This window comes from Nematostella vectensis, chromosome 2 (genome assembly GCF_932526225.1).
Source record: "Nematostella vectensis chromosome 2, jaNemVect1.1, whole genome shotgun sequence".
Taxonomy (NCBI): Eukaryota; Metazoa; Cnidaria; class Anthozoa; order Actiniaria; family Edwardsiidae; genus Nematostella; species Nematostella vectensis.
In genome coordinates, this window is record NC_064035.1 from 11,066,195 (window position 1) to 11,079,325 (window position 13,131).

The window sequence follows — 13,131 nt, forward strand, 5'->3', positions numbered from 1 at the left end:
TGTTCACATAGCTTGGATATCAAAGACATGGCCTCTTTAGAGGCCTGTGGTGGTGAAAGGGTTAAGATAATGGGAAAGGGGAAATGTCAAAAAAATGCTCAATCAAATTATTTTCATTACTGTTATATTTTTTTCACCAAACATTTCAAGTTGAGTCAATTCACTTTATATCTCCTCTCCCGTCAATTATTTTTTAGTCAATTGATATTCTTTGCTTCCTCTCTACCCCAAACATAGATCAACAAAAGGGTTTGGTTTGAAATTAGAAGTTAGCATTTTCAATCTGTTTTTTCTTCATTGCATTCATTTGGGAGTAGGCCACCAACATCAAGGCCACTATATGGTAAAGTAGGGTGCACCAATATGTAATGCATGAAAGGAGATATATTTTTGGATTTTAATTTCCAGACATTTTTCTGAATATTCGGTCCAATGAAGCAGAGAATCGCCACTAAATCAATACATAAAAATTACAGTATGGCATCTAAACAGTCTAAATATATTATTTTGAATCTTTGGAATGCTGTTACATCCATGACATTTTCTGCACAAGGGCAAAGCTTGTGGGAGTATTGTTTTGATTAAAAAAAAGATATTCATAATGGAACTTCTATGATGGGACATAAGAATTTACCATTAGACTCTTGACAACTTTGACAGCCATATCCAATATATCTCAGTAGAGAGCAGGATCCTAGATCCCCCAATAATACCTTTGATCAGTCAACACAAAAGGTGTTTATGCTGGCTCCCCTTTTAGGCAGTGCCTAAATCTATATATTAGATTTTCTTGACTTGACAGATCTTGTTAGATGCAGATTACAGTTTACAGAGAGTAACTGTACAGTCTTACACAGAGTACAGTTACAATATTACTATTATGTAAAAGCTGATCATTAACCCGACCTCGCTACAACGATATTTTCAATGAATTTTCCTTCATATCGTAAAATCTAGGACCTCTTTCTAACGATACCTCGATTTTACGATACATTTTCTTTCTACCGAGACATATCGTAAAATCCAGGTTTCACTGTATTAATGTAGTTTTATGGATTGTTAAAGAGAAGGAGGGGGGAATCAAACAAGTTTTTAGGTTTCTCCTGGGGGGTCAACAAAGTTTTGATGTTGACAAAGGGTGGGGGGTTGTACAGAAAACTCAAGTGAAGTGCCGCTGAATACCGACCAACACCCCCCCCACCCCACCCCTCGGCCATAAATAATGAACACTTCTTTTTATCTATGGTTAGGTACTGTTTTTAAGATGTATAACTCACCTTTTTCAAAGTATCCTCTGAACGCTTTGCTTTTATTGAACGAAAGCTCCTGTTTGTCTTGAAGTGGTAACTTGAAGAACTGTTGTGCTTTTGTTTCAAGTGTAGTGATAGTGCTGTCGGAGATTCCATGATCGGTGATATAGAATGCGCCAACATCCGAACATGCCCTCGCAATAGCCTTCGCCAGTCCCGACTCGCCGACTGAATGAAAAGTAAACGCCTGTTTGTGAAGGGATAAATGTAGTAGAGCCCTATTTTGGCACTTTTTCGGTTAAATAAGAAACGGAAACTTCTAATGAGCGGTCAACCAAGTCCCGTGGCTAGCCGAGGACACTGTATTCACGAGTGTGCTTGCGACAAGAAGATTTAGAGACCTTTTTGCAAAGCAAAAGAAAATGAAATCTTACTCCAAACAATTAATCTTAGGGGCCAACAATTAATCTTAGTCTATAGATATTCCTATAATATTAAGATATTAAATAATAGAGTCATTTGAGGAAAATCTGGCACTAGAGGTGAAATACAAGGAAAGTTTTCAAACTGGACCAAGTTTACAGTAAGTACGAGAGAGAAATTTTGGACTGTTGTATGTGACCGTTAAATAGTGGGTGACCGCTTAATTGAGGTTCGACTGTATATTTTTTGTTGTTGTTGTTTTGGCCTTTTTTATGTGCGAGTTGTTGTACGATTTCCAAACTATGATGAGTGAGTCGCACAAATAGCATAGATCAATACATTTTTCTCACCTTGCAACAATCTGGATATATTGATTATCGGCACAGAGGACATCTTGACTAACTAGGCTGGTAAAGCAACTTGTCCTGGGTTTAAAGCAGAGAAATTGGTGGTGAGTCTTTTTAGAGGTCGTGACCGTGTTAGATTTCCCTGTCTAGCGTGATTGGTACACTAAACAAAAATGCTTTCAGTCGTTCTGTTCACTTATGTCCAGAAATGGACTGAGATTCGTATTTTTAGGATACTGTAACTGTGTTTACGATTTTTAGGATTTCTCTAGTTTGTTGGATCTTTTAACTCTTGTGACGGATTTGTAGGATTCTCTGTAACCCACTGACGGATTTTTAGGATTCTTCGGATTTTTTGGATTCTGAACCCACTGACGGATTTTTAGGATTCTTCGGATTTTTGGGATGCTATAACCTACTGACGAATTTGTCGGATTTTTAGGATTCTTCGGATTTTTGGGATGCTATAACCTTTTGACGGATTTGTCGGATTTTTGGGATTCTGTAACCCACTTACGGATTTGTCGGATTTTTAGGATTCTGTAGCCCACTAACGGATTTGTCGGATTTTTAGGATTCTGTAGCCCACTAACGGATTTGTAGGATTCTGTAACCCACTCACGGATTTTTAGGATTTTAGTTTTATGTATGTACCCTGTGTAGAAAGTATAGTCAGGTTACGTAATATAAGTCTACCCTTCTGAAATTCTAATTTTTATTATTCTTCGAATTTTTAGAATTCTTTAACCCAGTGACGGATTTGTCGGGTTTGTCTGAATTTTCGAATTCTTCGGATTTTTCGGATTCTGTAACCCTTGTGTAGGATTTTTAGGATTTTAGTTTTATTTATGTATTTCCCGTGTGTATCCGTGTGTAAACCACTGACGGATTTTTCACTTGGTGTTTTTATGCTTATTTAATCTCGCCATTTTCATGTTGTGTAGATTTTTAGTGAGTTTTCAACAGGAAACCATTCCCTGCCCTGTAAGGAGTGGACAAATCACGGCTGATATCGTTTTCTGGAATTACGTAACAGCATATCATGATTCATCTCTGACAATTGATATGACATTTAGCTGTCACCGTGCTTTAGAAGATTGTAAACAACTTTACGAAGTTATTGTAAGTTTTGCTATTATCAAAATGAGACTTTATCACTTGTTTTTTCGTATCACAGCAATGTTTTGACAGCTGTTTAAAGACATCGAAAAATCTAGTATTTCTCTTTTTTAATTTAATAATTTAGTATCTACAGTCAAAGATTTGGAAATAATTATAATTTGCAGATCGGGAACACTGAACAACCGGCGCGCTACCGTTAGCTTTGAGAAACGCTCTTTCTTGACTTGATAAATATCTCCAAAACTTTTCTTGGGGTAGTTTCTCAAAAGGACCGGTAATTACTGGGCCTGTTTTAGGTTACCAGATTATTTTCTTTATACTTTTCGGGTGCAAATCAGTTCCTCTTGACTGATTTGCGTTTAATTTTCAGTTGGGGCTTGACCGCTGTTATTTTTGAGCATGTTTACGCTGAATATGTACGATGCCCTTATAAATTTTAATGTATATAAAATATAATACCCATTGAATAATTAGAAGAGAATTACACTAATGATCAATGGTTAGGGTCCCCGAATGGTCTTTGGCGAGCACTTGTGAGTACCCCGTTTTTTAAATAAATCGAACATTGGAGCACAACAAAAAAAACAATGCGAGCACAGCGGAAAAAAAATTGCGCGAGCATGCGAGCACGGCGGAAAAATGCGCGAAGTGCGAGTATTAGCCGAATGCTGCGAGCACATCGAAATTTCGGGGGACCATTCGGGGACTCTAGGTTGTTACTATAAGCACAATTTGATTCTGCATTTTAGAACGCACCAGGACTAAAAAAGAAAAAAAAAATTCTGCTTCTGAGCCATCAAAAAAAAGTTTTTCTATTTTCTAAAAAAAAGTGTATTGTAAATTTTTTTTTCTAAAGGATCAGCTAGAAAAATAATGACAGGAATTTTTTTACAGCGCCACACGGAGCCAATGGTTACTGATGAGATGATACGCATACTGTAGACATAGGTACAAAGGCAAGGATGGTTAAAGATAGGCATCGATAGTGGTTAATAGGTATTGACAGTGGATGATGGTTTTATGCGTAATAGGACATGAACTTTACAACCACGAAGTGTGAACAGGGCAGTGGAGCACCATGTTATCAAATTTGCTCGATTTGATTTGGCTAGTTGGTAGCTTCTGAAAGGTAAGCTAGTATTTTGGTATATTTCACATAACCCGTACAGTTACTGTAGAGGGGAATTACCTGAAAGAATGCCATTTTTGGCTCTAGTTGATAGTAAGTTTCAAATCCATAGAAATGGAACTGAGTTATATAAATGAAGATAAGTAGCTAAATAGAGTAAGTACAGTACATTCACATAAAACCATAAGACCTATATTAGTGAAACGGCAGATTATTCTTTATTTCTCTTGCAGTGGGTCTTGCAATTAAGTTATATATGCTTAATGAACAACCATAGTGATTACACTGATTCTGTACCTATTTTTTTTTCGTACAAATCTACAGAGACAATACTAAAGCAGAAATCATAAAAAGATATTCAAACACCATTTGACTAGGTTCCGATTGAGGGTTTAACTCAGAGGGTTTTATGATAATAATAATAAAAATAATGATAATAATAATAATGACGATGATAGTAAAAAATAATACTTTATTACGACACTCTTGCTTTCCTTTTTATGCCAAAACTTAAGTGATTGTAGACAGATAGCAGACTGAGAAACAAACAAAGCCCAATGAGATAAATGTTCGCACTGTCAGTGTGCACAGCAGTCGAGAAGGCCGAAAGGCACACGAGACGGAACCAGTGAGCGATGCCGTACTTGCCAAAACATAGCCTGTCTATCAAGAGCATAAGTTGTTTTGTTAAAGTTCTGAGATACAGCATGACAAACTGCTTGGGGGGGGGGGGGGGGTGCCCACCAAACAAATTTTGCTATACCTTTTGTATTGCATTTCTGTTACTAATTGTCAACTCTTCTTTAATATTAAGGTTTTATTCTTTGAGAATAAAGATATGACTAGCTGCAGCCCAGATGAGAAAGCGGAGGGAGTGGTTCAGCTGTCAAGGCTTGGCCTCACTTTGGCAGCACACCAGAGGTTCTATGGTGATTGCGTGGCCGCAGCCCAACAAACAGCCGCGGCATTCGAACAGGCCGTGGCAGCAAAAGAAGCGGCTAAAAGAAGGAAGACCATGCCCCATGATTAGTTTTAAATGTCATGCTTATAACATGCCTACCCTACCATTTGCTAACCTGTTTCATATTGCACCTTTTGGGGTAGTGATTAGAATCTCGATGTTTTTATCCTGCAATGGCAGTGCCAAGCTTACTTTTGACCACAAGCTATCGGATAATTCTACTCCGAAATGATGTCTAATTTCTTGTTAGCCGCCCCCCAGCGGCCAGCTAGGGGTCGAGTTACTCATTTACCAGGCGCCTGCGGTTACAAAGCATGTCGTTTGAAAGTGGTACGAGGTAACGCGGCGGGAACCCATCATTTCGGAGTAAAATTATCCTACAGCCCGTGCTTTGACTTCGCAAGATATTGCGAAAGTTTGCATCATACTGAGTGGTACCAAGAGTCTATTGGTGGAACTCCTTCAGTGTGACAAGTGAATAATCTGTTTCAACAAAAATACACTAGGTTTTAAGCACAGCCAGGAGCGTGACATGTGAATCCCTAAGCTCCACTAACGCTTTGCCCTTTAGAAATCGAAGCCAGGGTATACCAGAATCTTGTGTTTTCACAAAAAATGCAGTTTTTTTCAGCAGCAACATACAGATATGATAGTGAAATAGCCAATGAGTCCCTTCCAGTTTAGTAGTTCAAAGTCTAGTGGAGAGAGAGGAACTAGGGATGAGAAAGGCATAAGAGTATAACCAGTCGTATAACGAAAATGGGTGACTAATTTCTTGGTTTAGTTATCACGAGTTTTCTTCATGTTGGATTCCTCGGCTAGCAGCGTAGCGTTAGACTTTTTTGTCTAAAATTAACCCAAATAAAACCCCAAAACCCAGACTTTACAGTCTTTTCCATTCACCTATCATTGCTTTCGTAGATAGTAGTAGTACATAACGAATGAAGTACCTATAAATGGCTTTTTTTAAAGCATGCTGATCTTCTTGAACATCAGAGAAATGTCTTGCAAATCCATGTATACCTACAACCTAAGTAAGTAAGTAAGCTTATGTATAAAAATCCTTCTTTGGTTGAAGCACATTACACATACAGAAAGACTTATTGAACTCAGGTCAGGACTGCACCCAGGATTTGGCTTCGAAATCAGAGAAAGTGGACCTAATTTTTGCGCGGGCGGCGGCGGGATGGGAGGAGGTGAGTTTTTTTTTAATAAAAAAATGTGTCCACCCCCGAAAGAACAAAACGGCATTTGTATGTCATTGCAGTTTCTCCAAGGGACGTTTGACCGGATTTGGCTTCCAAAAAGTTTGACTGCGTTGTATGCTTTTTATTTTTGTCTACAAACACCGAACCAACGTATTTGCATGAATCCTGAGTGGCATACAGATCCTAAAAACCCGACAAATCATAAGAATCCGGCAGGGTGTATACGTAACCTGACTACACTTCCTACACAGGGATTACATACATAAAAATAAAATCTTAAGAATCCGTGAATGGGTTACAGAATCCTAAAAATCAAAAGAATCCCAAAAATCCTACACAAGGGTTACGGAATCCTAAAAATCCGAAGAATCCTAAAAATCCTACACAAGGGTAACAGAATCCTAAAAAATCCGGCAAATCATAAGAATCCGGCAGGGTGTATACGTAACTGACTACACTTCCTACACAGGGATTACATACATAAAAATAAAATCTTAAGAATCCAAGAATGGGTTACAGAATCCTAAAAATCCTACACAATGGTTAAAGAATCCTAAAAATCCGAAGAATCTTAAAAATCAGAAGAATCCTAAAAACAAGAAGAATCCTAAAAAACCGACAAATCATAAGAATCCGGCAGGGTTTATACGTAACTGACTACACTTCCTACACAGGGATTACATACATAAAAATAAAATCTTAAGAATTTGAATGGTTTACAGAATCCTAAAAATCCTTAAGAACCTAAACAATGGTTACAGAATCCTAAAAATCCGTCAGTGGGTTACAGATTCCTAAAAATTCTAAAGAAAAACCATTACTGGACATATCTCGTTCTGTTAACCTAAATTAACGTTTACCAGTATAAAATATATATGTATTTAAAATAATATTTTCGTTACTTTGCGTTATGCCGCGTGACAGTAAACACTTCATACGCCTGAATTTTATGCGACGTTTAATGCGGTCTTTAAACTAGGCCTAATATAGAGAAACCAAGTACCATTATTCTAGCGTTCTTTGTACTGATAAGATCGTGCATTTTTGGACTCTTGTGACGTTATGCAATGCCTTACTTATGCTTACACTAGTCCCACCCCCAACACAAAACCACTTACTAGATATTGCTGTTGTAATATGTAGAAAAATGGAAAAAATGTAATGCGACGGACTAACATTTCGCCTGCTTATAACAATCGTTATGAGGTCATCCTATTTGCTTACGCTATTAGCTAATTATTACTGTGTACCATAAAATGCAAAAATAGCAACCATAAACTGCTAAAATAGCACAAGTCAATTCTTCAGGAACAAAACTTTGGCATTTTTGATAAGATATTGGTAGGAGCTAGAATCATGAGCTAGTTTTACCTTAGAACAGAAGGAGTCAGCCCTGTGCTTGTGATGATGTTTTTTCTTGCGGTGGCATTTTGCTCTCTTATGAGTAGGGTCACCTGGTCACCAAGTACTCGATAAGTACGCGGGGTATTCAAGTGGGAAACACGATATCATGAACAAAAACAGGGGAAAACGTAAAAATAGCACCTATTTTTGTATTTTGCCAGACAATCTAAACAATGCTAGGTCTAGATTGGAAATATATGTTTTGTTCAGAGTATAACATATTTGAGCGGGGGGGAGAGACCTTTTTCTTTTAGGTACCACTTCGAGCTTGTCCTAGTTCGAAGTGGTACTTAATCTTCCTTAATAAGAGATCGATATTGCACACGAGGCATTCAAGTGAAAAACACGAAATCACGAAAAAAAAAAAGCAGGAAAAAAAAAACGTAAAGAATACCCAATGTTAAATCTTACGGGAAAGTAAAACTCAACAAAGTTGCGTCTGAATATGTATACTGCAACTGATTTGTGCGCGCGGGGGAGGATGGGTAGTCTCCTGCGCAGCCGTACTTAGTGTCAGTGCCGTTCGTGGTGAGGGATTCGAGACTGACACTATGGACGGCTGCGTAGGAGACTAGAGGAGGGGGGGGGGGGGGGGGGGGTTCGTTCACCCATTTGGCGGATCGTTTTCTCTTAGGTACTCTTCTCGACCGCATGGCGCATGGGCGTAGGAATCAAAAGGTGTTCTCGTTTAAAAACAAGTCCATCACGCACACTTAGTTCGTCTCTGTAGCTATGATACGGTGCCACTAAGGCTGGTAACTCTTCTATTTACTCTGAGCAGCCACTCTGTGTGACATCCTTCAACTTCTACAAGTAGTCATCTTGAGTGTAGGTGTCTCGATCTTTCGTCCTCTCTTATCGGCAGTCTACAGCATTTATCCGTTCAAATAATCCCTGAGTGTTCTGAGTTGTTGGTAGAAATCCCCTACTCAGCGTATAAGCGATGTACATTTCTGGTCTTTTATGTGTACAGCTCACTTTTGCGCTTCCAGTAATATCCCCTGGAGCCGTTTTGATGCAGTTCTCAAAGGCTTGTTCACGATCGCGGCTAGAGGCTTGTGGTCTGTCTCTACCTTCACTAGTCGGCCATACAAGAGGCTTGCGGTCTGTCTCTACCTTCACTAGTCGACCATACAAGAGGCTTGCGTTCTGTCTCTACCTTCACAAGTCGACCATACAAAGGCTTGTGGTCTGTCTCTACTTTCACTAGTCGACCATACAAGAGGCTTGTAGTCTGTCTCTACCTTCACCAGTCGACCATACAAGAGGCTAGTGGTCTGTCTCTACCTTCACTAGTCGACCATACAAAGGCTTGTGGTCTGTCTCTACCTTCACCAGTCGACCATACAAGAGGCTTGTGGTCTGTCTCTACCTTCACCAGTCGACCATACAATAGGTGAGTGTTATACGGCAAGCATTTCCTTCTCGATCTGCGCGTATCGGGTAACCGCATCGGTGAGCGCCCGGTTGGCAAAGGCGACAGGTTGCCCGTTCTGTATAAGGGCGGCGCCTAGTCCCTTCTCGCTTGTATCGCACTGTGCGGTCAGCTCTTGTTCGGTGTCGTTAGTACCTGAGTACAGTCGTCACTAGATCCTCCTGAGTGCAGTCGTCACTAGATCCTTCACTTTCTCGAAGGCTGTGTCATGGCGCCAGCTTCCACGCGGTCTCCCTGTGTAGAACAGAAAAAAGGTGCAGAATTTATGCTGAATTGTTCAAAGGGTTATGAAATTTGGCAGGGTGATAGATCTTTGCACCACGAATAATTCTAGATAGGATGCCACACCCCAAAACAAGGCCCAGACTTTTTCAAGTAGATAAAGGCTAATATATTTCATATTACCGTTACAAGGGCAACGCCCTTACAACGATACTTCCAGTGTTATAGAGATGTAATTACTACGGTAATAATAAATATAAAACACACTAAATATGCTTGTTAATGATTTTACTCTTTTATATGGATTAACATTAATGCCATGCACAGTTTTTGATGGGATGCCACGCCCAAGTTTGGGTACTTACAGTTTCAAAGGCATGTTTCATTAAGCAAACGATTTTTCATATGGCGAGGTTGGAAAACATTTTAACGGAGCTTTGTCACCGGGGATCTGTTTATTACATAACGAGTTTGCCTTAATCCACCCAAGAAAGCCGTCGATTTTACGTTAGAAACACTGGAAGTATTGTTGAGAGGGCGTTGCCCTTGTAACGATAATATGAAATATATTAGCCTTTATCTACCTGAGAAAGTTTGGGCCGGTACATTACCATTAAGTGTATGTTTCCTTCATTTTTGTAATAATTAAATCCACCCCTATAAAACTGGAGGTACTTGTTTTTGTGCGTGACATCCTATCTAGAGAATTAATCGTGGTGCAAAGATCTATCACCCTGCCAAATTTTATAACCCTAATATTAATTTGAACAATTCTGCACCATTTTCCTGCACTAGTGTGTCAGCTGCTGGATCGGTTCCTCGTCGAGCTGCACATGCCAGTAGCCGTTTCGCGCATCCACCTTTGTGAACAAATTTTAGTGGAGCTTAGGGGACATTTCGGGAAATTTCCCTTTGCAAGTTTTTCTAGCATGTATTAAAGGCGTATTGTCACCAGTTTACTTCCGGAGGTCCGATGGAAACCTCAACCGTTAAAAGACAAAAAAATCTATTAGAATCCGAGATATTAAACAGGCCATCTCCTCTAAATTATCAATCACATCCTCAAAGAAACTTCCAATAGACACACTGCTTTCAATATTTTGAAATATTTTTCGCGTTTTCCGTTAAAAATTATCGGAGATTGTTACGTAATCGACAATGCGGCTTTAACCTCTTGCATACATCCCTATTTTTCTTTTACTTTTGTACCACACCATTGATGTGTCTATCGCGCTTTCTTTCCGTGTTAAATTAGAGTAAATAAATTCTTGGGAATGCGCGTGCTTGTAACAAAACTTTAAAAAGCGGTTTTCTTGCCCATATCAGTTAATGGACACATTAAATGTGACGGACAGTTATAACGTGCTTCATCAATAATAGAACTTTAAACTTGTTTCGCCTAGTCACACAAAAACGAGGGATTACTATACCCAACCACTACTTGCATGTCATCCCTTCCATTCCTCATCCACCACTTGCATGTCATCCCTTCCATTCTCCATCCACCACTTGCATGTCATCCCTTCCATTCTCCATCCATCACTTGCATGCCATCCCTTCCATTCTCCATCCATCACTTGCATGTCATCCCTTCCATTCTCCATCCACCACTTGCATGTCATCCCTTCCATTCTCCATCCATCACTTGCATGTCATCCCTTCCATTCTCCATCCACCACTTGCATGTCATCCCTTCCATTCTCCATCCATCACTTGCATGCCATCCCTTCCATTCTCCATCCATCACTTGCATGTCATCCCTTCCATTCCCCATCCACCACTTGCATGTCATCCCTTCCATTCTCCATCCACCACTTGCATGCCATCCCTTCCATTCTCCATCCACCACTTGCATGTCATCCCTTCCATTCTCCATCCACCACTTGCATGTCATCCCTTCCATTCTCCATCCACCACTTGCATGACATCCCTTTCATTCTTCATCCACCACTTGCATGTCATCCCTTCCATTCTCCATCCACCACTTGCATGTCATCCCTTTCATTCTCCATCCACCACTTGCATGTCATCCCTTCCATTCTCCATCCACCACCACTTGCATGTCATCCCTTCCATTCTCCATCCACCACCACTTGCATGTCATCCCTTCCATTCTCCATCCACCACTTGCATGTCATCCCTTCCATTCTCCATCCATCACTTGCATGCCATCCCTTCCATTCTCCATCCATCACTTGCATGTCATCCCTTCCATTCCCCATACACCACTTGCATGTCATCCCTTCCATTCTCCATCCACCACTTGCATGTCATCCCTTCCATTCTCCATCCACCACTTGCATGTCATCCCTTCCATTCTCCATCCACCACTTGCATGCCATCCCTTCCATTCTCCATCCACCACTTGCATGACATCCCTTTCAATCTCCATCCACCACTTGCATGTCATCCCTTCCATTCTCCATCCATCACCACTTGCATGTCATCCCTTCCATTTTACATCCACCACTTACATGTCATCCCTTCCATTCTCCATCCACCGCCTGCATGACATCCCTTCCATTATCCATCCACCACTTGCATGACATCCCTTCCATTATCCATCCACCACTTGCATGACATCCCTTCCATTCTCCATCCACCACTTGCATGTCATCCCTTCCATTCTCCATCCACCACTTGCATGCCATCCCTTCCATTCTCCATCCACCACTTGCATGTCATCCCTTCCGTTCTCCATCCACCACTTGCATGCCATCCCTTCCATTCTCCATCCACCACTTGTATGTCATCCCTTCCATTCTCCATCCACCACTTGCATGCCATCCCTTCCATTCTCCATCCACCACTTGCATGTCATCCCTTCCATTCTCCATCCACCACTTGCATGTCATCCCTTCCATTCCCCATCCACCACTTGCATGTCATCCCTTCCATCCCCCATCCATCACTTGCATGTCATCCCTCCCATCCACCACTTACATGTCATCCCTTCCATTCTCCATCCACCACTTTCATGCCATCTATTCCATCCCCCATCCACCACTTGCATGCAATCCCTTCCATTTCCCATCCACTACATGCAACTCACCCCTTCCCCAATGTACTTCCACATCTTGAATATTTGGTTATGATGAGATAACATAGATTAACATGAATAATGTCAAACAGGAGAGATATCAAACATTCTTGGTTATTAAAACCAATGCTATACACACTAGTCACATTGTATTTTACTATCAGTATCTATCAACTGATTTGATGTACTTTAAAGTAATTTAGGGGCAGACTTATAGACCAGTGGGATGCTGTCTTTTTCTGTGTTAATGGTATTGTTGCTATAAGTTCAGTAAGATATTGCCATCTCTGTTGTTGATGATACCTTTCATACATGTACAAATGACCATTTAGAAGATAGGTCTATTCAGTATAAGCGGAATTTCTTCAAGACTTCGGGTATTGGCCAATGGCTATCATCTGGATTCTTGTTTTTTCTGTATTCCCGTGTATCTACGTTAACTTTCTCCAAACATTGTCCACACAAATGTCCCAAAAGCTTGTGGTTTCCACACACTGCACAAACCTCGATGTCTGTTCTGTTCTTCAGCCACTTGTGTTGATGTCTAAGCTTCTTTTTGGACGGAGTGGTCTTTCGTTTGGGAACTGCCA